Raw genomic sequence first — 26,966 nt, 5'->3', positions numbered from 1 at the left:
AGTGGTATAAGTGTAGCTCGCTGAGACAGTGTAAGGGTTTTTTTTTTTATTTTCAGCAGATACTGATAAATTTTCTATGAACAGAGGAGCTAGAAAAAAGATTTAGAGATACGAAACTGCGACAACAAATTGGACATTTCTGTAAATGTATCAAAATGGTTCAAATGGCTTTGAGCACTATGGGACTTAACTTCTGAGGTCATCAGTCCCCTAGAACTTAGAACTACTTAAACCTAACTAACCTAAGGACATCACACACATCCATGCCCGAGGCAGGACTCGAACCTGCGACCGTAGCAGTCGCGCGGTCCCAGACTGTAGGGCCTAGAACCGCTCGGCCACACTGGCCGGCTAAGTTTATCACTGCACGTTTTTGTAGACAACTGAGTTAAAACTTTTCATACTATTTAACTCCGCTGCATAATTCATCCTGTTCACCGCCGTTTTTGATGCCACGAAACGTACATCGTCCACTGAACTCTTGCTTATCCAAATTGGATTGTACTCTATTATTGGTTACTTGGACACGTTTGTCACTTGCCAGAGAACTTAGGTACTGGTAGTTGCAATTTCTCGTGGATAGTGTCCTTTCTGCAGACACAGAAGTAATCCTTTGCCTGGAAAGTGTGCCAGGACCACGACATTTCATGCTTCGAGCGTGTAATTTCATGTTATTTATTTGCAGGTAGTATTAGTTGCAGTCCCAGATAGTCCCGCTATCTTTTAGAAGTGGTAACCACATTAAAAGAAGTCAACGGATCGTCACATTTTGATAAAATACCAGCCTGGTGCAGATCGTAACTAGCTATTTGTTTAGTCATACCGTTCCCAAAACGTAATAATTTAGCAATTATTAATGTCTGTTCAACTGTAATTAGGCGCGTCATAGACATAATAACCCCTGAGGACATACAGTTGAGTGGACAGCAGGATCCATTAGGTAAAGCAAACTGCCACCGAGCGAGATGGCCTGCAAAAAACTTATAACGGAGCGAGGTGACGCAGTGATTACGCTAATGGACTCCCATTAGAGTTCGTGTACCGTGGATTGCCTAAATCACTTAAAGCAAATGCCGGGATTGTTCCTTCTAGAAGGAAACGGACTAGTTCTTTCCCAGCTTGGGCGCCGTCTCTAAAGGCTTTGTCGCCGCCGAAATGTTAGACACTAATCATGTTTCAGATTTGTACAGCCGATAAGATAGTGCTAGCAGCTTGGTTTGCGTCACGGGGCAGTGTAACAGAAATGTTGAATGAGAAAAAGAAAACCTTCCTGTAAAATTCCGAGAACAGGTTATCAAGACAGGTGTTACCGTTACTCTTCGGCTTACTACTTCTCCGCTGCTCAAGCTGTATAAATAAATAAATAAATAAATAAATTAATTAATTAATTAATTAATTTAGACTCCAGAAGAGTCGTGAAGCAATCATTCTCGCTCCTTTTGTGAATGAAATGGAAGAAGCCTCAATAATTGGGTTTATTGAAAAATACCCAATTCGTAGTAATACGCAGAGTACAGTTACCGAAGGACTATACCCAGTGTTCATATGAAATGTTTCAGGGAAACGAAAGAAAGAAAGAAAGAAAGAAAGAAATCTTGATTTTTTTTTTGGGGGGGGGGGGGTGGTTTGAATTCTACCGCTCCCAAGTTCTAAAACAATGGTGCAGTGACTCAATCCGTAGTAGTTTCCTGTTAGATTGTGCCATGTTTCCATATTCACGCCTACATGGCCCACGCATGTAGTAGCATCTAAAGTGGACGACGCAGTTGGGATCCTGTAAGGTGAAGAAATTTCTATCTGCACAATTACGATGAAAGAGGGATGAGACTGCGGAAGAGTGCAGTTCATACAGCATCTGAAATTAATCGCAAGGCACTGACCTGGATCACGAAGCTCAACGCCGTACCTAAGTTCTTGAACCATCCCATGGAATCGCTTTGGTCTAGACAGTGCTGTATCTTCTGTCGCTAAATGCAGTTGCTTCAGAATCTGATGGGCACTGCAGGTTAGGTACAGACAATAAGAGTGCTGCATCACAAAGAAAAAAGAAAGTTGCAACCATGGAAATGAAAAGGATGGAACAGTAGCAAATCACGAACCTAGGGCGAAGAATCGCAGCGATGTTTCCTGTTCCAGATAGTCTCTATCGCAGTTTGAATTATTTTACTGTCACATCTGGTTCAGAGTGTTTACGAGACTCTAAGGTTCTGGATGAAACTGTATTAGTATTAATCACTTATTACATTCTAGTGTAACGAGCTACAGTTGGTACAAACATTTTACTCACGCATTGTCCCTAATCATATTATACCGAGCATTTACATTTTTAAAACTGAAGCTTACATGAAACTTCTTGTCAGATTAAAACTATACAATGGACTGGGACTCGAACCTGACACCCTTGCCTTTTTTCTGGCGCTCGCTCGCTCGCTCTCTCTCTCTCTCTCTCTCTCTCTCTCTCTCGCTCGCTCGCTCGCTCGCTCGCTCTCCCCCCTCCCTCTCCCCCCACCTTCCGGTCTATCAGAATTATAATCGGCCAGTAAGTTTCAAATTAGCTGACACTCCGCCGCAGAGTGAAAACTCATTATGGCCTTAAAGTTTACATGTTTCCTCTGTTGGAGTGTGCCGTTTTCAGAGGTATTACAAATATCATAAGAACTTGTTTAATTTGAACTGGCAGTATGGATCGAATGGTATGATTAGAAATGACCTAGCAACATATTAAACTCTGCTTTAGAATGTATACAGCAACCTATAAAAGTTTCTTGAACATTATTTTTTGCGTATCTATGTAAAAGAATGTAAGGTGGGTGGTCCAGTTACTGAGCGCTTCAAATGTCTGTTTCTTCATGAGAACGAAAACTTAGAAACTAATTCCACAGATCATGTTCAACCATCTCATTTAGACAACGAAGTTATAAAATATACTCAACGTGACGCTCCACGTTTTTTTTTTTTTTTTTTTCCTCCTTCTCTCAGAAAAATACCGTTATAGAGTTAAGTCACTGTCAGTTTCTATGCCCTACATTCGTAATAGATAAAGGATCTTTAGATGTTACAAAATGCGGAATAAAGGGAAGAGATAAGTCAGGTAAGACAACCTCACCTTCGGGGCTGATTTCACTGCAGTGTTTTCAGTGTGTCCGCCGTTTGACAATATTAAAAAACATACGCCTTTGCCTGCCCACGTTGCTGAATAACAGAGCTCGTCGGCTGGCGACTTTCTCAGCACTGTACTCTGAACTGGGAACGCGTTTGGCGACGAGGAAATTGGGTTGTGTTCTCTTCCGCATGCAGCCTCGGAAGTGTGTCGCGCGCCACCGTTTCTCTTTGAATAATTTTCTACGGGGTACCGATTTGAATTTAAAAACATCTCGTGCCGTTTCTTATACAGCAGTGAACGTTTCCTTGAATGCCACGCGTCCACGCAACTTTGATTCCAACTGCTTGTCTCTGCAATGTAAAAAGTGCACAACATTTTTGTATTTTCAGTTTGTTGAGTTATAAACTACCGTGGCGTGTCCTCATACAACAAGACGTATCTCCTCGGCATTTCCCCCTCATCCAGTTTAGATTTCTAGTACACACGGCGTTAGGACATGTACAATTTTCCATCGACCTTTAGTGCAACGATAATGTCTTTTCGGCGCCATATGGTGGCGGCAATGTGAAATATTTCTCATTTCCGCAGAAATCCGACGTAGTACGTCAGCTTGTATGCGCTCCACGGCGGACACGGATTCGACACCTGGTATACACTGTGTAATCAAAAGTTTCCGGAACCTAAAATTGGACAGTAATATGCGGTTTGTCCACTTTTCGCCTCTATGACCGCTTGAGCCCTGCCGCGGGGACACTTTCATGAGGTGTCTCAGTGTCTGGAGCACTAGCACCCCATTCTTCCTCAACAGTCGAAACTAGAGAAGGTAGTGAGGTCTGGAGCGAAGTCGATCTTCCTACTTAACCCAATTGCGTTTTGATTGAGACTCGGCGGGGGGGGGGGGGGGGGGGGGGGAGAGGAGGAAATGCTATTGCCCACCAACCATTGTCTCTCAGATGCTGATTTGACGGGGTACATTCTCATGCTGACACTCGTCGTCTCATCTACTGTACGCAGTACACACTGCTGTACAACGTATTCGTGTCGTGCCGCATTTAACGTTTTCTTAAGCACAGTAAGGGAACCACACCGGTACCGAAACACCACCTCCGCACTTCACTGCTCGCACTACACAAGATGGTGGGGTGTCGCTTAGTGTTAACTACAGTTGTGTGTGGCTTATGAGGAGCTGCTCGATAGTCGTACCCTTACTCTTTTTAACGCGCTTAGCATAATCATTGTGCTAGCTGGACTGTTGGTAGCAATTTGGAACTCAGGAGTGATTCCTTCCGCGGATTTCATGCGATTTCTTGCAACGACCTTTTGCAATGCTCGACAGTCCCTATCCGTCAGAACATAAGGTCTGCCAGGTCTTGGTTTAACTGCGATTGTTCCTTCGCGACGCACCTAATTTGTACGACTGGTGAGAGAGATATGTCTCCTTGCTCGATATAGGTGTTCACACGAATGTGAATGTGATCGCTCCCAAGGAAATGATGAAAATGTAAGTTTTGTCACATAAGCCGCAACAAATGAGCTCAACAGTTTCACAAGCACACAGTTTCTCCGTGCTCTGTCAGAACATATGTTTTTGACGTTTTTTAAAATTGTTCCGTTTTGGAAGGTTTGACTCTTGAATTCCTTTTGCTGTGACATAGTTCACGCCCGTTTATTTGTTGTTTTCATTTCTGTGAGACTTCTATGTGGTATCTCGCCTGCTCTCACTATTCATCACATTTACTTGCGCCGATAATGTATTCTTACCACATAATCCGTATTCTATAGCTAGTCTATAGTGTGCCAACTGCCAAGACTACAGAAAGAGAACAAACATGTCAATGACCGGACGGACAGTTCATAACGTTGTGAAGAAAAAAAAAAATAATAACGCGGGAGGTTCGAACACAGGTCGGCCGTTTGTCAGTCCACCATCATGACGCTGTTGCTGTTTCAGGCTGCTCTTTATTTCACTTGTCATTCGTGGGCCGTTCTGTTTCTATTTTGCTTTTTTTCATAGTTCAGTATAACTTCACCCTGTTTTCATGCTTGATCTACGTTGTTTTTGACGGGCTATCCACTGGGCCATCTTGTCACTAAATGTGAGAGGAGTGTGCTTGGGAGTTTCCCTTGTCAGGAACGGGTATAGGTATCAAGCTGAAATTCATGTTAGGTTCTGAGGTCTACGGTCTCTTGGCGGTGTAAAAAAAATGGAAGCTTCTAATTTCGTGCAATCAAACGATACTATCATTTCCGTCCTATAATTTGACAGAAGCAAGGTCAGTCATCAAAACTTGTAGACGAACTGTCAGTAGACATGCCGGGCATGGCAGTCTAGTGTTACCCGTCACGGTAGCTCAGCGTGTTCGGGCAGAGGGTTACCTGCTATCTGTAATAATAATAATAATAATAATAGTAATAATAATAATAATAATAATAATAACCCCCGTGGAGGCCCGGGAAAAGAATAGGCCTCCGGTATGTTCTGCCAGTCGTAAAAGGCGACGAAAAGAACAAACCACTAATAGGGCTAACCCCCCCCTTTTAGTGTGATTACTTGGTTCAGGACAGAACTAAAGAAGCCTCGGACAAGCGCCGTCATGGTCGGGGACGACGCTTGAACCCTATGCCCGCCCACAATGGTAACGACACTGCTAGCCAACTGGAAAATGATTTAAATCCAAATAGAGGTGTTTTGCAGGATATGCTTCCTGCAACCACCCTAGAAGGAAAACAGACAGAGGATGAGATGGTCAGATGAAGTTAATAGACACCTCATGTTCGGTTATTACCAAGCAACAAACCTAGGAACCTACACAACTGGATACAGATCACAAGTATACACAACATTTATTACCAGATACCCGGAATTAAAATTTTTAACAGAACGACTAGCTGATCAGATCCGTGTAATAATAAAAAATATCAGGATACCTCAGTCAGAATTAGAAAACATCAAACAACAAGTACAACAAATATTGGAACAAAATAATGTGCAATCAGAAGAAGAAAATACAGTAATGGACTCAAACATCCCAGAGCAAACAAAGACAACACGCATCAATTAAACAATCAGAGGAAAACGAAATCTTAAGACAGCCACCAGAACAAGCACAAATAGAACACGAAGAGACACACGTGTTAGATATAAAAGAGAAATTTCAGCTGACATATATAGAATACAAAGACACAAATACAGTCATTAGACCATTCTTGCATAGACCGCCAAATAACCCAAAAGTCGAAACAATAATAAAAACTATCAACACAATCATACACAACAAAATAAATGAAAACACAACTATGGAAGAGTTAAAACTACTGGTTTATATAGGAGCACTCACTACACTAAATATACACACTAGGCAGAGATCAGAACAAACCAACACACAGAAGAAACCCACAAAACCAGCATGGCAACACAGGCTACAGATCAGACAATTTATAAGAAATGAAATATCAGACAAAAAACGAAAAAGGTTAGGTAAAATCTCACAAGAAGCAGCAATAGAGCAATTAGATGAAAAAAAGCAGAAATTACAAGCATTGGCCAAACGACTTAGAAGATACAAAAAAAGTGAAAATAGAAGGAAACAAAACCAAACATTCAACACAAACCAAAAGAGATTTTACCAAACAATGGATAACACACACATTAAAATAGACAATCCACCAAACATAAGACATGGAACACTTCTGGAGCAACATATGGTCAAACCCGGTACAACATAACAGGCATGCACGGTGGATACAAGCAGAAACACTCATACAAGATGATACATCAAATGCCTGAAGTGATAATTTTGCAACATGAAGTCACCCGAGCAATTAATTCTACGCACAATTGGAAAGCACCTGGAAATGATAAAATAGCAAATTACTGGCTAAAGAAGTTCACCTCAACACATTCACATCTAACTAAATAATTTAACAGTTACATTGCAGACCCATACACATTCCCTGATACACTTGCACATGGAATAACCTATCTGAAACCTAAAGATCAAGCAGACACAGCAAACCCAGCTAAATATAGCCCCATAACATGCCTACCAACAATATACAAAATATTAACTTCAGTCATCACACAGAAATTAATGACACATACAACACAGAACAAAATTACAAATGAAGAACAAAAAGGCTGCTGCAAAGGAGCACGAGGATGTAAAGAGCAACTGATAATAGATACAGAGGTGACATATCAAGCTAAAACTAAACAAAGGTCCCTACACTACGCATACATTGATTACCAAAAAGCCTTTGATAGTGTACCCCACTCATGGTTACTACAGATATTGGAAATATACAAAGCAGATCCTAAATTGATACAGTTTCTAAACATAGTAATGAAAAACTGGAAAACCACACTTAATATCCAAACAAATTCAGATAACATCACATCACAGCCAATACAGATTAAGCGTGGAATATACCAAGGAGACTCATTAAGTCCTTTCTGGTTCTGTCTTGCTCTGAACCCACTATCCAACATGCTAAATAATACAAATTATGGATACAATATTACTGGAACATACCCACACAAAATCACACATTTGCTATACATGGATGATCTAAAACTACTGGCAGCAACAAATCAACAACTCAACCAATTACTAAAGATAACAGAAGTATTCAGCAATGATATAAATATGGCTTTTGGAACAGACAAATGTAAGAAGAATAGCATAGTCAAGGGAAAACACACCAAACAAGAAGATTACATATTGGATAACCACAGCGACTGCATAGAAGCGATGGAAAAAACAGATGCCTATAAATATATAGGATACAGACAAAAAATAGGAATAGATAATACAAATATTAAAGAAGAACTAAAAGAAAAATATAGACAAAGACTAACAAAAATACTGAAAACAGAATTGACAGCAAGAAACAAGACAGAAGCTATAAATACTTATGCTATACCAGTATTGACCTACTCATTTGGAGTAGTGAAATGGAGTAACACAGACCTAGAAGCACTCAATACACTTACACGATCACAATACCACAAATATAGAATACATCACATACATTCAGCAACAGAAAGATTCACATTAAGCAGAAAGGAAGGTGGAAGGGGATTTATAGATATAAAAAACCTACATTATAGACAGGTAGACAATTTAAGAAAATTCTTACTAGAACGAGCAGAAACTAGCAAAATACACAAAGCAATTACTCATATAAATACATCGGCTACACCACTGCAATTTTATAACCACTTCTACAACCCGTTAGATCACATAACATCATCAGATATGAAGAAAGTAAATTGGCAAAAGAAAACACTACATGGCAAGCACCCGTATCATCTAACACAGCCACACATCGATCAAGACGCATCCAACACATGGCTAAGAAAAGGCAATATATGCATGAGACGGAAGGATTCATGATTGCAATACAGGATCAAACAATAAACACCAGATATTCCAGCAAGCATATTATTAAAGATCCCAATACCACAACAGATAAATGCAGACTTTGCAAACAACAAATAGAAACAGTAGATCACATCACAAGCGGATGTACAATACTAGCAAATACAGAATACCCCAGAAGACATGACAATGTAGCAAAAATAATACATCAACTACTTGCCATAAAACATAAACTAATAAAACAACACGTTCCCACATACAAGTACACACCACAAAATGTACTGGAGAATGATGAATACAAATTATACTGGAACAGAACGATTATAACAGATAAAACACCACCACATAACAAACCTGACATCATACTCACCAATAAAAAGAAGAAATTAACACATCTAATTGAAATATCCATACCCAACACAACAAATATACAGAAGAAAACAGGAGAAAAAATTGAAAAATACATCCAACTGGCTGAGGAAGTCAAGGACATGTGGCATCAGGATAAAGTAGACATTATACCAATTATACTATCAACTACAGGAGTCATACCTCACAATATCCACCAGTACATCAATGCAATACAGCTACATCCAAACATATATATACAACTACAAAAATCTGTAATTATTGATACATGTTCAATGACCCGAAAGTTCCTAAATGCAATATAACATATACCGTACAGTTAAAAGGAAGTCACGCTTGATCAAGGTCCGCGTCACTGTCCATTTTTGACCAGACATAACGTCTGAGAATAGAAAATAATAATAATAATAATAATAATAATAATAATAATAATAAATAAAAAAAGCTGAGTGAATAGATCAACGGCGAACTTGAAAGAGTGTAATGGGATGTCCGCCCCGAACAAATGAAACGAACAAAATGAGATCAACAACAAAAAAAGTGGTAAAGCGTGCTTGGAAACAAGAGGTTGTGGGATCGAATCATGGTCAGACAACGAATTTTTCAGTTTTCATTTTAACCTACCATTCACCTCTAAACTATGTGAGGAATCGCCAAAAACAACACGTTGTTCGGATTCCACGTTGAATTTTAGATCTCCACTCCCCCCGTTGGGTAGCTGGGGTAGGTTAGGGATATGCAAGTCGCCGAAGTGGCGTCCAATAGAAAGACTTGCACCAGCCCATTTAGCCACATGACATTATACATATACATAATTTGTTACGGAACACTGAGTGCGAGTCCCCTGTCTCTCTCTCTCTCTCTCTCTCTTTACTTCTGCCATTGCTGTAGCTGCAGTCACTTGAGCTTGATTTAATCTTCAAATGTGGCATTCAAGCAAAATCTGATATAGTGCTAATTAAACAATTGTCAAGTGGTGGAGCATTTGTTCCATGTAGGATAACACCACAAGCACCAGAAAGTCTAAAAATGCGAGAAGCTAACAAATCACACAATTCAAAGTAAAGCGAACCACCTGTAATGGGTGTTTTTTTTTTACCGGCTCAGTGAATAGTTTTTCACTACTTTTTTATAAGACCGCCCACCTCTGTACAGAGAACTGACAGTCTAGTACTTAGTTTGCAAACACAATCACTCCGCAGATATCCGACGTAGTACGACAGCTTGTCTATGCTCCACAGCGGACACGGATTCGACTCCTGGTACACACTATCTGATCAAAAGTGTGCGGAACCTATAAGCGGGCATTAATGTGAGGTTCATACAGCCTTCACCTTTATGGCCGCTTGAACGCAGCCGCTGGGCGGTCTTCGTGAACATTTTGTCAATATGGCCATGACTGATTCAATTTGCCACTCTGTCACTAACTGTCGCCCAGGAATCGGCCGTGCTCGTACTGCTTAATGCGTGAAGAGATCGAATCGGCGCGTCGGGTTCACAATAGTTACACCAAACAATCAGTGTGTGGTTTTCCAGGTGATTCTCCCACTAGATTAAGTGGATATCGAGTAGTTTCCCGACTAGACTCAGAAACGCAAACTGTACTGACGTTGACATACAACTAGTAACAGTAGCAGTTGTGCTTCTGGCAGAGCTGTACTTTTACAACATCCTCATGTTATCTTACTCTTTTCGCAAGTGTAGCACTGCAGAGCTGCTCTCCTCGTCTTCACAAACGTAGTCATTCTCGTACAGTCCCTTCAAAGTTACAGATTTGTGCCCATGGAACAACGTGATACTTGTGAGGGAAAACTACTGTCGTTTCACCAAATACAAGCATTCGTATTTCATAAGATCGTGTAACTAATGAGGAGGTACTGAATGGAGTTGTGGAGAAAAGAAATTGGTAACAGCCCGATTAAGAGAAACGATCGGTTGATACGACACATTCTGAGACATCAAGGGACCACCAATTTAGTACTGGAGGAAAGCGTTGGGGGGGGGTCGTAGAGGGAGATCAAGAGATGAATACAGCAAACAGATTCAGAAGGTTGTAATAGTTACTCGGAGATGAAGAGGCTTTCACAGGATAGAGTAGCACGGAGAGTTGCATCAAACCAGTCTCTGGACTGAAGATCACAACAAGAAGAGTGCCTATGATCATACTTCTGTGCACACTAAAACAACAACAATGATGCGTTGTCTATTGCTATGTCTACAAGAGCTTTATCATACCGTAGCAAGAAATACCAGTCCAAACAATTGTCATAGGGTGGAAAGCATTTTAGTATGTAATTTCCTACCCCATAGGCACTTGTCTATTTTGTCATTGACAAAAAATAAGTCTGAACCCAAAAGGAAAAGTAGCAGATCACCACACCAATTTCATCGCATATCACTCTCGCCATAACATGCTCCAGTGAATGTTCACTAGTCATTCTCATGATCCATTATTGTGCAGTGCAGTGACAGCCTTGATTGTATAACTCTCAAGCAACGTCAAGAATGCTTAGTCAGATAGCAGCGTGACCATAAATTCTGTCGCTGGCCTCCGTGTCCTAGGTGCAACGGAAGTGTGCTACGATACTTGATAAAGATGGCTGACGATTGATTCGCACAGTAAGCTTTAAAGTTAAGTGGTCAGAGTCATTTTCTTATGCTTGGCGCGTGTTTAGTGCTTCCCTAATATTTTCGTTTCACAATATCAGAAAAACGTTTGACTTGCGTACGTGTGACCTCTTCAATAGAATTATCGAAATTGTGGACCTCTAAAAATCGGAACCCCGTTAGAAATGGGTTATCTCCTTTGACTCAGTCTGACAGTTTGTGATTCTGATACAATGTGACATTTAGCGTGTGTGTGTGTGTGTGTGTGTGTGTGTGTGTGTGTGTGTGTGTGTGTGTGTGTGTAGGCTTTTATATAAAGTCCCTGCGCCTAAAATTATATACGAGGACTAGTGCCAGAAACCAGACGGGCGTCGGAGAGTTGTCACAGATGTTTCTGTTGTTCGTAAGCTCTTCCTCCACCTTTCGTGACCGTTCGATCTCTGGTTAGCAAGCTCGCTGTGCCGCGTGGAGGCGACTCGATAATGACATTAGTAACTTACCGCGTCACCACAGAGCTCTGTGCACCTTTTTGCGTAAGCAGTCTCAAAAAAGTTAAATTCGTTTCCCCACGTACTAGCTGTCACGAGTCAAACCCACATTACTAGTCACTCGTCAACAACTATTACTGTTCCTCGTGCGTATTGTTAATATGGATAGTGAATTGAACTTTAATTCTCTTGCAAAGCGTTAAGGTATAAAAATTTTTAAATAATAAACCTTATTTGTATGGAGCAACGCAATTCACTGACAAATTTGATTGAGTCACTTGCAGCTAACTGTATAAAACAGCGAGAAAAGTTTACAAAAAACGTAAATTTATCTTCTTGATATTATTCGTTGGTAATTTACAACGGGATTTAAAATTGGGATTAGAATTACAATAAACTTAAACTGAAGCTATCGCACTGAAAATGCTGTGGGGGAAGGCGAACCAAACACTGTTTTATTGACAAAACACCCAGCAGATGCAACATCTGCTAAAGAGAATGTGTACACTAGCTTGTCCGTCTTCTTCTAGAGCATCGCTGCGCCGTGTCAGATGCCAGACAGCTGACCGTGGGTATTGGAGTAGCTGAAAGAACGGCAGCTAATGTTATATTATCGCAGAACGGTTGAGAGCGTGTCACGGAAATGATAAACGACTTGGGGTAGCAATCATTCAAACAAAGGAGTTTGCCACTGTGGCGACATCTTTACATGAAATTTAAATCTCCATCTTTTTCCTCAGAATGCCAAAATATCTTGTTGACTCCCCACCTACATAGGTAGAAATGACCACTTGTAATAAGAGAAACCAGGTCTAGAACGGAAACATTTAGCTGTTAGAGAGTGGAACGGTCGAGACATGTCTGAAAATGGTTCTACAATATGCGATCAAAAGTATCCGGACACGCCCAAAAACATAGGTTTTTCATATTAGGTGCATTGTGCTGGCAGGTACTCCATATCAGCGACCTCAGTAGTCGTTAGACATCGTGAGACAGCAGAATGGGGCGCTCCGCATAACTCACGGACTTCAAACGTGGTCAGGTGATTGGGTGTCACTTGTGTTATACGTCTGTACGAGATATTTACACTCCTAAACATCCCTAGGTCCACTGGTTCCGATGTGATAGTGAAGTGGAAACGTGAAGGGACACGTACAGCACAAAAGCGTACAGGGCCGACTTCGTCTGTTGACTGACAGACATCGCCGATAGTTGAAGAGGGTCGTAATGTGTAATAGGCAGACATCTGTACAGACCAGCACACAGGAATTACAAACTACATCAGGATCCACTACAAGTACTATGACCGTTAGGCGGGAGGTGAGAAAACTTCGATTTCATGATAGAGCCGCTACTCATAAGCCACACATCACGCCGGTGAATGCCAAACGACGCCTCGCTTGGTGTAAGTAGCGTAAACATTGGACGATTGAACAGTAGACAAACGTTGTGTGGAGTGACGAATCACGGTACACAATGTGGCGATCCGATGGCAGGGTGTGGGTATGGCGAATGCCCGGTGAACGTCATCTGCCAGCGTGTGTAGCGTCAACAGTAAAATTAGGAGGCGGTGGTTTTATGGTGTGGTTGTCTTTCTCATGGAAGGGATTGCACCCCTTGGTGTTTTGCGTGGTACTATCACAGCACAGGCCTACATAGATGTTTTAAGCATCATCCTGCTTCCCACTGTTGAAGAGCAATTCGGGGATGGCGATTGCATCTTTCAACACGATGGAGCACCTGCTCATAATGCACGGCCTGTGGCGGAGTGGTTACACGACGACAACATCCCTGTAATGGACTGGCCTGCACAGAGTCCTGACCTGAATCCTACAGAACACCTTTGGGATGTTTTGAAACGCAGACTTCGTGTCAGACCTCACTGACCGACATCGATACCTCTCGTCAATGCAGCACTCCGTGAAGAATGGGCTGCCGTTCCCCAAGAAACCTTCCATCACCTGATTGAACGCATGCCAGTGAGTGGAAGCTGTCATCAAGGCTAAGGGTGGGCCAACACCATACTGAATTCCGGCATTACCGATGGAGGGCGCCACGAACTTTTAAGTCATTTTCAGCCAGGTATCCAGATACTTTTGATCACATAGTGTTACGTACACTGTGTAAAACACTTACGCATGAATTGAATTGCTGAGTAGTCATCATAAGGGGCAGTCGAATGAAACTGATAGAAATGGAAAAAAGTAAGTCAAATGTTATTTTGAAAGTAATCTCCAGAACTGTTAATAAATTTATCCCACTGTGCGACAAGCTGGTCAATGCCTCTAGGGACAAATCTTTCCAGTTGCCCACGGAACCATGATTGTACACAGCTATGCATCGCTTCGTCCGAAGCAAATCGCCGGCCACGAATATCTTTCTTCAGGGCACCAAAAATACGGAAATTTCGTGGGGAAGATGTTGACACTATATGGAGGATGTCTTAAGGGTAAGAGCTTCTTAGCGAAACTTCTGCAGCGTAGTCCAGATGCCCTGGAATGTTGAGGGACGGCATCATTCTGTTGCAGGATAATGCCCGTTCACGTGGTGTTCTAAGTTGTTTAGATGACGCGGCAGAAGTTTCGCTGGGAAGCCCTTAGACACTCTCAATACGGTTGCGATCTCTCCCTATGTGATTTCCGTATTTTTGGAGCTATAAAGAAAGACGTTCACGGCTGTAGACTCGCTTCGCATGAAGATGTGCATGTCTGGGACAATCATGGCTCCATAGGCAACGGCAAAGGTTTTTCCATGAAGGAATTGATGTTGCCTCGCAGTGGGATTAATGTGTTCAGTTAAGACGATTATTTTTGAAATAATGAAAAATTTACTTTTTTCCGTCTATCTTGTTTTCATTTGACTGTCACTTATAAATGAAACCTTCTTATGACGTGTATTATTAGCTAAATGAGCGAAAAATGTGGCACATTAATTTCTTTTCTGACCCCGAAGTTAGCATCCAAATGTAATACTTCATTTGCAGAGGTCATTCCTCTCTGAGTAGGGTTACGCAATACAAATATTGAAAGAATAAATGCTTGGCGAAAGTTTAATTAATAATGTATGCATTTGCGCAATAGCTGGTTGCCAGATTTTCATGCCTGGATAGTACACGTCAGTCTTATTGTATTCATTTGAAATGTACACTACGGCAGGGTAAAACCACATTCCTAGGTCGTTTCCATCATAGGCTCCGCACTGTTAATCTACCTACGGCTTTTACTGCATGTTTCCATCCTAACTTTTCCTTGGTCTGCCAAAATCTCTCTTCTCGAATATACGCACAGTCATTCTGGCTCAATTATCTTATGATGTTAAGTCGTCTTCCGTCTTCCCATAACTTTCCTTGTACGCAACGTATCTGAAGTTCTTCCCTAATGCCATACTTTATTAATCTAACTGTCCTTCTACAGCCATTATCAGCTCTGACAGATTTTATTTGTGCTCTTTTAGGATATCTCTCTTTATTTAAAACAGGTGGCCTGCTTCAGTAAAAAAATGATGGAAGAGCAACACTGTTATAATATGTTAATTTCTTTCAGTGTTTTAGTTTTTAGATGTCGGTTTTTCTCATATAATACTAAACTTGTTCTCTATTTTGTATTTCGTTGTCGTTGTTATTAGACAAGTGATAACCAAATAATTAAAATCGTAAAAATAGGTAAACCTGCCAACTGGAAGACTGGGTTGAAGACCACACAAGTTTACTAGGAATAATCCTATTCGAGGTAATGCGTCATTAGCTTCCCCAGAGCTTTAGACTGACAGACCCAAAGATGGAAAGAGGTGATAAGTGACAACTAAAAATTCTAGAACCGTGGGTCGAATTCGAAACCTTTGAATTCGCAGCCTGTCACTTGAACACGAAGCTACCGAGCTCACTGCATTCGATTATTAAGTGTTAGTTTACATAGGGATTCTTTTGTCCAAAGAAGAAATTCTTTTGTAACGTAATTTTAATATGCTCAGAAAGAATTAGTCTGTCACATTTAACTTTTGTGTGTGTCTGTGTAATAACACAAACTACGAACTCCGGAAGCAAAAAGACCAAAGTGGATATTCCCCATCCGTGGTAGGGAGATAGTACTCGACTGAAGAATTTGACAGCAGTATTTGCACTTGGTGGGAGGTACAAACGGGACATGACATTCAAAAAATGTTTTCAGGTTTAAGAAAAACTAAATCTGTCTCTAGTAACTTATCTATTGTCATTGAAACTGGAGTGCTGTTTCAGTTGTATGCTACCCAGGCGGCAAAAGCTAAGGATGTTGAGAGGGGCGGATTTGTGCCGCGCGACTTTACGGTCGCAGGTTCGAATCCTGCCTCGGGCATGGATGTGTGTGATGTCCTTAGGTTAGTTAGGTTTAAGTAGTTCTAAGTTCTAGGGGACTGATGACCACAGATGTTAAGTCCCATAGTGCTCAGAGCCATTTGAGCCATTTGTGCCGCTCAGCACTCACAAGAAATTGGAGCACGATTCCTTTAAGTTGGCAGAAAGGTTCTCAAGCAGGACGATGCCTAGTGGAATGTTGTGGGTTTTAAACAAGCCTTAATGACTTTCTTACCTTATCAGCAGAACATACGTACTAGACATTCCGTAAACTCTCTGGAGACTGAAAAAAAAAAAGCTAATCAAATTCAGACAATAGCGTAGCTTTGGCAGCAGACGTTCAACTCAATTCTTTGTTCATTGTTTTTAGACGTACAGAGTGAACTGAGCCGTTGCATTGGGCGAGCGTAAGCCTCGTCAGTCACGCTTTGTGTATTTAGAGAGGCGGAGTCCACGCGCGGCTGCGGTTAGATAAGAGGTGCCTTGTGTGTTGCAGGTGACAGAATAACATGACGACCAGCTGACCACGGGGCCACGTGCGTCCATGTGTCTGCGCCTGCGCCCGAGCCCGCCTGCCCAGCTGTCCGCGCCGTCTGTCGCTGAAGGGGAAGGGGAAGGAGAAGGAGAAGGCGAATTGGAAGGGGAAACCAGGTTTGTTTGGTCGAAGGCGCTGCGCCGTGCAACCCTACACCTCGCCATCCTCGCATCAAAACAATCTGGCGCCCAGTCACATACTGTATGGTTCGGAAGTGTGCTCAGTGGACCAGGACAGAGGAATGTCTGCAAACCAGAGGCGTTTTATCCATAGAGCGCATGCTGTAACCCCCCCTCCTTCCCCCTCCCGGTGTCGCGGGCCTTGCAATCGCACTCTCCAGTCTTTCGGGGAAAATCTGCGCAGCCTTTTTCATGAACTAGGAATAACAAATCGCTGAAAATAAGTTTATATTCCAACGTTTAAAAGAAAGTATAGCAGGTTCCCGATTATCAGGGTATGGTATTTTACGGATTACCCGCGCGAAGTTGGGTGGTGATTGGAAAAAAATTTAAAGATGAAGCGTATACTTTACGACTCATCTTTTACAGCTGGAAGACGATGCGTACCTAAATTCCACCGCCAGACATAACAAAAATATTTTTCCGGTTTTTCCACGGCTGATTTTCGGTCCGTGTGTTTGCCTACCGCTTTACCAAGGTACTAACGTTCGTAATTTCTAACCCACTTAAAATCGACATTAAAAGGGAATGATCTTCTGGAACGGTTACCTTCAAAATTCTTGCCCCCTGTTAATAAAAACATGATGTTAAACATCGCCTGAAAGAATGCATGTTGTTACTTTTCTAGCCGCCGACAGGAAGTGATACGAAAAACTGTGTTTCAATGGTAATTTGGTAAATAATTTTTCCGTTTCCAGCAAGTATAGCCTGGCTTTCAAATGTGACGTGTAACGTGCTTCATAAATATATCAAAAAGATATTTCCGGTAAACACACATGTATTTTGTATTGTCGGTTCTCCTTGGGACGCTTGGTCTGCATTAACTTGGATAATCGGGTGCTTGGTGTATTCGTCAGTATGATACATCACTTTCTACGCATTACGAATTGGCAAAAGTGTTTTACTCACATGTTCTGCCCCACTCAGATATATACACTCCTGGAAATTGAAATACGAACACCGTGAATTCATTGTCCCAGGAAGGGGAAACTTTGACACATTCCTGGGGTCAGATACATCACATGACCACACTGACAGAACCACAGGCTCATAGACACAGGCAACAGAGCATGCACAATGTCGGCACTAGTACAGTGTATATCCACCTTTCGCAGCAAGGCAGGCTGCTATTCTACCATGGAGACGATCGTAGAGATGCTGGATGTAGTCCTGTGGAACGGCTTGCCATGCCATTTCCACCTGGCGCCTCAGTTGGACCAGCGTTCGTGCTGGACGTGCAGACCGCGTGAGACGACGCTTCATCCAGTCCCAAACATGCTCAGTGGGGGACAGATCCGGAGATCTTGCTGGCCAGGGTAGTTGACTTACACCTTCTAGAGCACGTTGGGTGGCACGGGATACATGCGGACGTGCATTGTCCTGTTGGAACAGCAAGTTCCCTTGCCGGTCTAGGAATGGTAGAACGATGGGTTCGATGACGGTTTGGATGTACCGTGCACTATTCAGTGTCCCCTCGACGATCACCAGTGGTGTACGGCCAGTGTTGGAGATCGCTCCCCACACCATGATGCCGGGTGTTGGCCCTGTGTGCCTCGGTCGTATGCAGTCCTGATTGTGGCGCTCACCTGCACGGCGCCAAACACGCATACAACCATCATTGGCACCAAGGCAGAAGCGACTCTCATCGCTGAAGACGACACGTCTCCATTCGTCCCTCCATTCACGCCTGTCGCGACACCACTGGAGGCGGGCTGCACGATGTTGGGGCGTGAGCGGAAGACGGCCTAACGGTGTGCGGGACCGTAGCCCAGCTTCATGGAGACGGTTGCGAATGGTCCTCGCCGATACCCCAGGAGCAACAGTGTCCCTAATTTGCTGGGAAGTGGCGGTGCGGTCCCCTACGGCACTGCGTAGGATCCTACGGTCTTGGCGTGCATCCGTGCGTCGCTGCGGTCCGGTCCCAGGTCGACGGGCACGTGCACCTTCCGCCGACCACTGGCGACAACATCGATGTACTGTGGAGACCTCACGCCCCACGTGTTGAGCAATTCGGCGGTACGTCCACCCGGCCTCCCGCATGCCCACTATACGCCCTCGCTCAAAGTCCGTCAACTGCACATACGGTTCACGTCCACGCTGTCGCGGCATGCTACCAGTGTTAAAGACTGCGATGGAGCTCCGTATGCCACGGCAAACTGGCTGACACTGACGGCGGCGGTGCACAAATGCTGCGCAGCTAGCGCCATTCGACGGCCAACACCGCGGTTCCTGGTGTGTCCGCTGTGCCGTGCGTGTGATCATTGCTTGTACAGCCCTCTCGCAGTGTCCGGAGCAAGTATGGTGGGTCTGACACACCGGTGTCAATGTGTTCTTTTTTCCAGGAGTGTAGTTCGTAATAATGAACTTGAGCTGCAGCATTTCCGAAAGAAATTGTTTGCTTGCACAGCATACCTAAAATCATTCATAGATATCCTCACGTCAAACAGCTTCATTTCTGTAATAGAATTTTATGCAAAAACAAATTATTCTCCCCATGCTCTCAAGAATTCAGTAGGCGAAGAACCCGTCAATTTATTTTCATAAAAGACCAAAGATGACCTTAACAAGAGATTTGAGGGTCTGAAACACTGTTACAGTAGACAAAGATCTTAATGCCTCATTTGTCTATTCAAACTACAGCACTGACGGATTCAAGACGGTCGCAGGACTAGGACTCGGGGGAACTTCTAATTAGGACCACAGCGCCTAGTATCCTTGGATTTCTCTTCATACTCCCCATTTCATCGTATTCACCCGTGTCTTTGCATGATACATGCATTAAGCAGTAGTTTAGAGAGCTTACCTTTGCAAAGGGTTTTAATAGTGCAGCACGGCCGATTTACTAGAGCAGTAAATCCCAACCAAGAGATAATTACCCCGTGGGTTAAAATTAATTTTTCTGGTAATTAAGAAAAAATGGTTTTATTATGGATTTGCCTTGACTCAAAAATATTTGAAAAATATCTATTATCAATGCTTCATTAGACTATAATATTAATTAGAGCGCCATGTACAATCAGCCGCTTGACACCAACTAGTGGATAAAAGTTGCGTACACGCTCTTCCATATAACATGGCCTTCAGTGATCAGCAAGCACATTGCTCGTGAATACATTCTGTGATCCTACACACTTGCCGCATCTGTCCTTGTTACTTGGAATCCAGCATTCATAAAACTCGGACCATGTTGTATGTTAGCCGGGGGCCTAGGAACGACGGAGAGGCTCCTTCCCCCCCCCCCCCCCCCCCTCCCCGCGCAGTGGTCCACAACCCCACGACGATTACTGCAGTCCACTTCACCCCTCCGCCCCCTCCCCTCCCCCACCACCCCCCCCCCCCACACACACACTCCGAGCCCAGGGTTATTAGGGTATTTTCTTCAGAAATAAAGACTGATTTGTATTGTAATAGCCCGGATATATTTTCTACAATGTTTAGTCATTTAGTAGGAGCGCAGACTGTTACAGCAAGCATGCATACATTCCAAACAATATTCAATAAGCACTGCTAACACACGCAGCATCGCTCACATTCTTCAAAAATTTAACTTCCATATGAGTGCAGGCACATTAGAAGTAATCGTTTAAGTAATGGCCCTTTATACTTCCTTTGGTTTTACTTGTTCGATGGCCACAAAGTGGAAGATCGGCTAATAACAGCTTTTGTTTTCAACATACCTCTTACTCTTTCTTTAGGCGATAAGACGAGTGAAACAAAATTGTATTGTGAAAATATACAGGGTGTTACAAAAAGGTACGGCCAAACTTTCAGGAAACATTTCTCTCTCTCTCTCTCTCTCTCTCTCTCTCTCTCACACACACACACACACACACACACACACACACACACACACACACACACACACACACACAAAGAAAGAAAATATGTTACGTGGACATGCCCGGAAACGCTTGATTTCCATGTTAGAGCTCATTTTAGTTTCGTCAGTATGTACTGTACTTCCTCGATTCACCGCCATGATTTCATACGGGATACTCTACCTGTGCTGCTAGAACATGTGCCTTTACAAGTACGACACAACATGTGGTTCATGTACGATGGAGCTCCTGCACATTTCAGTCGAAGTGTTCGTACGCTTCTCAACAGCAGATTCGGTGACCGATAGATTGGTAGAGGCGGATCAATTCCATGGCCTCCACGCTCTCCTGACCTCAACCCTCTAGACTTTAATTTATGGGGGCATTTGAAAGCTCTTGTCTGCGCAACCCCGGTACCAAATGTAGTGACTCTTCGTGCTCGTATTGCGGACGGCTGTGATACAATACACCATTCTCCAGGGCTGCATCAGCGCATCAGGGATTCCATGCGACGGAGGGTGGATGCATGTATCCTCGCTAACAGAGGACATTTTGAACATTTCCGGTAACAAAGTATTTGAAGTCACGCTGGTACGTTCTGTTGCTGTGCGTTTCCATTCCATGATTAATGTGATTTGAAGAGAAGTAATAAAATGAGCTCTAACATGGAAAGTAAGCGTTTCCGGACACATGTCCACATAACATATTTTCTTTCTTTGTGTGTGAGGAATGTTTCCCGAAAGTTTGACCGTACCTTTTTGTAACACGCTGTATATTTCTATAGCGTTCTCCTTCTATGAAACTTATTTTTCACAAATATTTAATTAAATGAGAGAGATTATTGCATAATTTTATTTCTAGATTAAAAACCGGGACAATTATGTATCCAGAATGATTTTCTTGAGGAACCAGAACATTAAAGTGAAAACCGGGACGCCTGGTCAGTCTACATAATCAGAGGTTTTCACCTGCCTCGAGATGACTGGGTGTTTGTGTTGTCCTCATCATTTCATCATCATCCAGGAAAGTGGCGAAATTGGACTGAGCAAAGATTGGGTAATTGTACGGGCGCTGATAACCACGCAGTTGAGCGCCCCACAAACCAAACATCATCATCATAATCAGAGGTTGCAGTTATTGCAGCCAGTGGACTTCCCACGTCGAGAGGGGTTTGCAAATTGGTTTCTGCTGCAGTGTCAGAAAGCCATAATTTTCCTGTGTATGTCTTTACAAGAGAGCATGTCCAACAGTGGGAATAGCAGTGTATGGGATGTCCAAAAGCCACATGCACTGCTTTGTCGATGAAAGAATGTATGGCCTGGTAAACTGAACGCAGTCGTGTACAAAACGTTCCTTCCTAGAGGCTGTGCAGTTGAGACTAGGCTCCGGCACAATTCACACTCGACGTTAGCAATCACATTACTGTGCAATTTGAACAACGGATTGGTCCTTTCCCGTGGCCAGCTCGCTCACCAAATACATTAATGGATTATTTCTTGGGGCATGTGGTCCCATACATGAACCTTAGCCCTCCTTTCAGTCGTTAATTGATCTCAAATTTCTTCAGTATTAATGCTACTCAAAGCATTAGCACGCACTATGACCCCAAGTTTTCAAACAAATTGTTTATTTTGGTTAGTGAATCTACGGCGAGCATCAAGCGTGTTTGCGTACATCTACATGGATACTCTGCAAATCACATTTAAGTACCTGGCAGAGGGTTCATCGAACCACCTTCACAATTCTGTTATTCTAATCTCGTATAGCGCGCGCTGAAAGAACGAACACCTATATCTTTCCGTATGAACTCTGTTTTCCCTTATTTTATCGTGGTGATCGTTCCTTCTTATGTAGGTCGGTGTCAACAAAATATTTTCGCATTTGGAGGACAAAATTGGTGATAAGAATTTCGTGAGAAGATTCCGTCGCAACGAAAAACGCCTTTCTTTTAATGATGCCCAGCCCAAATCCTGTATCATTTCTGTGACACTCTCTCCCATATTTCGCGATAATACAAAACGTGCTGCCCGTCTTTGAACTTTTTCGGTGTACTCCGTCAGTCCTATCTGGTAACGATCCCACACCGCGCAGCAGTAGTCTAAAAGAGGACGGACAAGCGTACTGTAGGCAGTCTTCTTAGTAGATCATTGTTGTTTTCATTGATGTTACAAAGCTTCTAATTTTCGTAGGCAATTCTCATCTCCCGTCTGGGAATTTGTGCGTTTTCCCAATTAATCGCCACTTTCCCCACCCCACTAGCTCGTGTGGCACGTTGACGCATACTAACGCAAGCAAATTGTAAAAGAAAATTATTAACGTTTGTTTGACAGATGGCAGTTTGCTGCTAGTTATTGCATGTAAGGAATACCTAAGCAAATAAAGTAGTTCTTCGTAAAGGAACTGAAGACGAAGATGTATTTTCTACGACTGCCACTGTGTTGGGCATACTTGACACGTTACATTACCCGACCAGTATGATCTATAACAAAGGCTGCAGCTAAGGAGTCGCATTAGACACCAGTAGCAGATGCCGACGGCTTTGTGCAGACTAGAATTAATTTGTGTAAACTAGAGTTAATGCTCGACGTGTAAAATTATCAATCACTTCCCCAGAAGAAACTGCTAGTATCTTTTTTCACTGATATTAAATCACCAAAAGGTTCAGAACGATCTACCAGCTCCACCGCTAGTACTTAAATTTCAAGAGAACTACAGCCACATTCAGCAACTTCTCTGAAGCTGGACAACAACTTTGTTAAACGTGAAGATGGCCAGCAGGGGCCTTTACAAGGGATCTCTGCGTACTGCTGAAGATTTCCTACAAGTGACACAGGAAGCGTCGGAAAGTAAGTTACCACACAAGTCCACACTTGAAGCGATCTGCCCTTCAATATGGACTCCGATCACATAAAGGAAGAACTAAAAGCTCTGGACTTCTCATATCGCTGTAGACAAAAGATAAGACACTATGCCTGGTTATTGCAACTGACTATCTGTAAAACAGAAAGTGTTTTCAACTGACTTGCCTCCCCAAATTCACGGTGCGAGCAGAAAATCTAAGAGCTAAACGGGGCTCGGCGCAATGCTACCGATGCCAGGGCATCAATCACGCTGCGTGGCACTGTTCCATGCCAGACAAGTGTGTCAGATGTGTTGGCAAGCGCACAAGTCGTGATTACCCTCTCCCAAGTGGCTCGACGCCGACATCGCACTGTATGGCGAGGAAAGACGTGCGGTTGGCTTCCGCGGCTGCACCGTATGGAAACGCGCTAGAGATCGCAAACATGGAGAAACGATGGATCTGCAAGAAAAGATGATGGTCAAAGGCACGCCACGGTTTCTGCTACGCAGCAGCTACCGCGTCAACGGCGCCAGCCAATGCAGAAGCATCTTTCCAGCAGCGCCCAAGCGCGTCACAGAAGGGAACGCCACTGGAAACGTGTAGAAGGCTACGCCACAGGCGCCTGAAGATGCTGCCACCTGTTCACAATAGCCACGCGAAGTAATACCGCAATTTACTTCAGATACCCCACTGATGCAGCCGCGCGCTGCATCTCGACGGCTGCTCCAAATAAAGACCCCAGCAGCAAGTCATTGCTCTAATGAACAACATAACAAAGTTGGAGCTCCTGCCGCTGCAACTTAATACTGCAGTGATGTCACGTACCCAAGCAGCCACCGCATGTAAACCACAACGGCCGCATTGTAAACAGCAGTAATGGACAGACAACACCTGCGTGGAACGCAAATGGCGTCTAAAGTCAACTGGTGAACTTCGAAAATGTCTCAGATGAAGTTACATTTTCCTGATACGTGAAACACATGTAAGGTCCAGAGTATATACTTGAGCGCCAAACTACACCCCTTTCCTCACGGATCGACCAACGGCTGATAGCGTTACAGCGGTATACAAGTGTATGTGTGAAACAGCATCTGCCGCTACCTAATTCAGCACCCGCCACTGGTATCGTCGTCCATACGTCAATGGGATGTATCACATTTACTGTAGTCTCGTGCCCTCGATCCCAACGATTTCGAAGTCTTGTTGAACTTTGTGGCTGGACTTTTATGCCAGGTGACCTGAACGCCAGACATGTTAGCTGGCACTGAAATGAAATGAATGTCGTGCGGCGAGGGCCTCCCGGCGGGTAGACCTGATCGCCTGGTGCAAGTCTTTTGAGGTGACGCCACTTCGGCGACTTGGGCGTCGATGAGGATGAAATGTTCGTGATAAAGATGACACAAACACCCAGTCCCTCAGCGGAGAAAATCTCCAACCCAGCCGGGAATCGAACACGGGCCCACCCGGCAACCTGGCACTAAAAACGTACAAATACAAGCGGACGAACGCCTACTGCCCATCGCAGAACATGTGGCCTTACTAGTGAGGCCATACGAGCCCACCATATTTCCCAACAACAAAGGGAAACTTGATGACACCGATTTCGCCGTCATTAAAGGCATGCCGCAGCAAATTTACTCAAGACGTAACGCATTATAGTCGGACAACCTACCAGTCATTTTTGACACTGGTGCTGACGCCTCTGGGACCACTAGCGTACCAAAATCACCTACAAGCTTGAGATAGTCTCCCCACCTGCGCTACTTAAATTGACGTAGCACTAACCGCTGCTACGGAAGAACCACCACCGCCACACGCACTTCAAGGAACAACTCAAGACTACCACTAGGTATTCCTGCATCCATAACTGAAAAGAACAGAATATACCGAGTGTGGCAACTCGTAAAGGATTGGTGTCACTAAACGGTTTCTCAGTCGCCTAGGACACAACACTGAGGTGACAGTGACGCACACCAAAACTGAGAAAGGACAAATATGGTCCTCTAATACAGTTTGATGATGGTTCTCCTTGGAGGACAGGCAACCACTTCCTCAGACACACACAGCGAATACCTGCGCTCCGAGGTGGTAACATGTTCGTCAGTGAACCAAATGAGGAAGCAAAAACTCTAGCTATAGACCATCCAGTGGATGCAGATCACATCGCATTGGTGGCTGAGCTAATTCCACCCTACCTTGTGGCGAGAGATGTAGAGGACGACACGGAAGAATCACCTGAAGAGATCACGTCGGTACTCAACCACCTCAGCACCAGGAAGGCTGGAGGTCCCGAAGACGTCAATAATGCCTTACAGATGCAGATGCCACCAGCTGCCGCCGCAATCCGGTCAGCACATTCGAAGAGATGTTCTGGAACGGTCACTATCCGTTACAGTGGAAACATGCAGAAGTAGTGGCTACACCGAAGACTGACAAAGATTAGTATTATAGACCTACACTGAAAAGCCAAAGAAAACTGGTACACCTGCTTAATGTCGTGTAGGGTCCCCCCCCCCCCCCTCCCGCTGAGCAGGTAATTGACACCATGAATCCTTGCAAGGCATCCCAGATATGCTCAATAATCTTCATGTCTGGGGAGTTTGGTGCCCAGCAGAAATGTTTAAGCTCAGAAGAGTGTTCTTGGAGCCATTCTGTAGCAATTCTGGACGTGTGGGGTGTTGTATTGTCCTGCTGGAATTGTCCAGGTCCGTCGGAATGCACAATGGGCATGAATGGATGCAGGTGATCAGACAGGATGGTTAGCCTACATACGTGTCACCTGTCAGAGTCGTACCTAGACTTATCAGGGGTCCCATATCACTCGAATTATGCACGCCCCCCGCCATTACAGAGCCTCCACCAGCTTGAACAGTTCTCTGCTGACATGCAGGATCCACGGATTCATAAGGTTGTCTCCATATCCCTACACGTCCATCAGCTCGATACAATTTGAAACGACTCGTCCGACCAGGCAACATGTTTCCAGTCAAAAACAGTCCAATGTCGGTGCTGACGGGCCCAGGCGAGGCTTAAAGCTTTCTGTCGTGCAGTCATCAACAGTACACGAGTGGGCCTTCGGCACCGAAAGCGGTCCCGGCGTTGAAATCTGCAGCAATCTGGGCAAGAGTGGCACTTCTGTCGCGTTGAACGATTATCTTCAGTCGTCGTTGGTCCCGTTCTTGCAGGATCTCCAGCTGCAGCGATGTCGGTGATTTGATGTTTTACAGGATTTCTGATGTTCACGGTACACTCGTGAAATGGTCGAATGGGAAAATCCCCACCCCACCGCTACCTCGGTGATGCTGTGTCCCATC

The 26,966-nt window shown here is 43.7% G+C and overlaps 1 protein-coding gene across 2 annotated transcripts in view; it reads left to right on the top strand.

Annotated features, from left to right (window-relative positions):
- LOC126185198 (protein FAM214A) overlaps nucleotides 1–26,966 on the top strand; it is a 240,625-nt gene that overhangs the window by 128,545 nt on the left and 85,114 nt on the right. For both annotated transcript variants that reach the window (XM_049928074.1, XM_049928075.1), the window contains exon 3: nucleotides 16,775–16,929. The gene's annotated coding sequence lies outside the window, so the exon portion shown is untranslated. The remainder of the gene's footprint in view (nucleotides 1–16,774; nucleotides 16,930–26,966) is intronic.

The sequence above is a fragment of the Schistocerca cancellata genome, chromosome 4 (assembly GCF_023864275.1).
Source record: "Schistocerca cancellata isolate TAMUIC-IGC-003103 chromosome 4, iqSchCanc2.1, whole genome shotgun sequence".
In the NCBI taxonomy this organism is placed as follows: Eukaryota; Metazoa; Arthropoda; class Insecta; order Orthoptera; family Acrididae; genus Schistocerca; species Schistocerca cancellata.
Note: the sequence above shows the minus strand (reverse complement) of the source record. Positions and strands in the feature narration are given on the sequence as shown.